Source organism: Pinus tabuliformis, chromosome 5_1 (assembly GCF_031772625.1).
Source record: "Pinus tabuliformis cultivar Carrire ecotype Pingquan chromosome 5_1, CPIR1, whole genome shotgun sequence".
Classification (NCBI taxonomy): Eukaryota; Viridiplantae; Streptophyta; class Pinopsida; order Pinales; family Pinaceae; genus Pinus; species Pinus tabuliformis.
The window spans coordinates 590,034,016-590,036,688 of NC_142305.1; positions in this window are offsets into that span (position 1 = coordinate 590,034,016).

Genomic DNA, 2,673 nt, shown 5'->3' on the forward strand with positions numbered 1-2,673 from the left:
TTTAGGTAACCAACTTTGTTTTTCCACTCCTTTGTCAATTTGTAATCTTTCAGGAAAAGGAGGTGTGGATAAAGATGCAGGTTGCTCAACTATGGGAGTTGTGGGGGTTAATTCTTTTTCTTTTTCTTTGTGAGTGTTTGGGTTTTGAAGAGATGCTTCAGAACCCTTATTGGCTTCAAGAGACTCTTCCTCAAAAATGCTTTGCTTTTGAGCATTTATAGAAGGTTTATCTAGGACTCTGCCTGATCTGAGTTGTACTTCATTGAGAGGAACAATCATATAGGTAGGAAATTGTTGACCTTCCATCATGTAAGCATTTTGAGGGTTTTTATTATTGGGGTTTGGCAATGGCTGAGAAGGAAGTTGATTTGACTTCTGTTGGAATGGAAGCAAGAGTTGAGAATTTGGATTCTGTTGAGAAGGTTGTTGTTGTTGTTGTGGAAATGGCAATGATAGTTGTGGATTTTGATTTGGAAGTTGTGGAGCTTGTTGGTTTTGAAAAGATGGAGGATATTGGTAAAATTGAGCAAATCTCCCATAAGGATTTTGCATACCTTGTACCCATGATTGAAAAGGATTTTGAGGTTGGGACCAAGGTTGTTGCCAAGGATTCCAATTTGGTGGGGGTTGAAAATTCATAGAGTTGCTAAACCCTTGATTTTGTTGCCCCTGCCAAGGTCTCCTTGCAACAAAATAGAGAGATTCGATTGTATTTGGATCTTCTTGAAACACAGCTTTGAGCCCAGGAATTGAAGGACAATCCTTGGTCTCATGATTCTCTGAACAAATTACACATGTTTCTACAACTTTTGCATCCAAGGGACATTCCCTTAGAGCATGTTTCTTCCTACATTTTGGGCAAAAGATGGCCAAAGCCTCAGCTTCTGCTTTTTGTTTATTGTGAATCTTAAGGGTGTCTAGTTGTTCACTAAGACTCCCTAAGATGTCAGTTTTGAATTCATCAAGCATGTTGCCAATCTCAGCCCTACTTACTGATCCAGTTGCAAATTTGTTTGCTCTGATGAGAGAAGGATCTCTAGGCCCTTTTTGAGTTTTAGATTTCCCCCTTGAGAGATGGACACATAGCTCTGCTATATCATTGAGTGAAAGTTGAGATATATCTCCCTTCCCCATCATGTTCAAAATATCTATCCATTCATCTCTAATGGCTTTTAATAGAAGGGCTTTCAAGGTCTCCTCATATAAGTTACTCATTTTTGCTCTTTTCAGGTTGTATTGAAATCTTTCAAGTAAATCCTCCAAGTTTTCATCTTCTCTTTGCACCATTTTGAATACCTCATCCTTGTGATTGGTGGGCATACAATAGTCCAGGTACCTATCCAAAAATGTTTGTTTCATATCATTCCAAGACCTAATGGATTGAGTGAGTAATCCCATGAACCATTTCAAGGCTACTCCTTTCAATGTTGAAGGAAACAGTTTGAGTTTTTGAGAGTCTTCCAGATAATCATAAGTTCGACACACGACTTCAAACTCAAATAGAAATGTTTCAGGGTCCTCATTCCTTAACCCATGGAAGTTTGGGAGGACAGATGGTGAGATGTTTTTCATGGTGGCTCGGGAGTCCTCATCGACTATAGGAAATCCAAATGAGTTATATCCATCCCTATTTCCCCCAATGTTACCTCTACCTCCTCCATTGTTTCCTCCTCCTCCTCCTCTACCTCTACCTCTACCAAATCCAGTTGCTCCTTCCTCTGTCATAGTAGTTTCCCTAGAGACTTCAGAGTCTTCTGGTTCTTCTACAAAGGGTGAACGAGAAGGAATTTCTCCCTCTTCTTCTTCAGATGATTCTACTTCTTCAATTACAATTTGTCTTTCTGTAGAAGGAAGGAAAGGATCTCTTTTAATTCAAATTCGATGGAAGGTGTGGGAGAGTCGACTCCTGCCTCTTGAATTCCAGGAATCTTAGGGCTAGGAGTATAAGTTGGAGATGATGGAGGTGTCTCTTGTCTATTCCTTGAAGTAGATGGACTTGTAAAAATCGAACTCTTGGCTCTAGCTAAAAATCTTCCCCTAGAATCTCTTGCTCTATGCATGTCATTTTTTTTTTTTTTTCTTCAAGTCGGGCTAATAATTCTCTTTCTGATCTTCCAGGTCACTCTAGGTGCAAGAAGAGAGCATACTCAAGAAACTATTAAACCAATAACTTTCTCTTTTCTGATCCTCCAGATCACTCTAGGTGCAAGAGGAGAGCATACTTTGAGAGGTTATCAATTTTCCTTCCTTGAAATTTTCTTAAATTTTTTTTTTTAGAAATTGGCTACCTAATTTCACTTCCCCGGCAACGGCGCCAAAATGTTTGGTCAATTTAGTGATGTCTAAATTGCAACTTTTAAATGTCAACCTGGGGCTCGTAAGCGGATGAAGTGAGGTGTACTATATGTACTTAGGTAACCGTTTTCTTAGTCTTTTGTCGTTTTTAGTTTTTTTAAGTTTGTTTTCGAATGTATCTTTCCTACTGTGATGTGATGGAAATGTAATAAAGCAAGTGAAATGTGGATGATTATGGTGATCTCTAAATGATTTCTCAAAACTTAAAAAGTATTCTACAAGAAAGCTTGAACAACAACTGCAATAAAATCAACTCTTAAAGGAAAATAAAGACATCAAATAAAGGACTAATGACATCGGCCCAGTATCTCTGCTGCT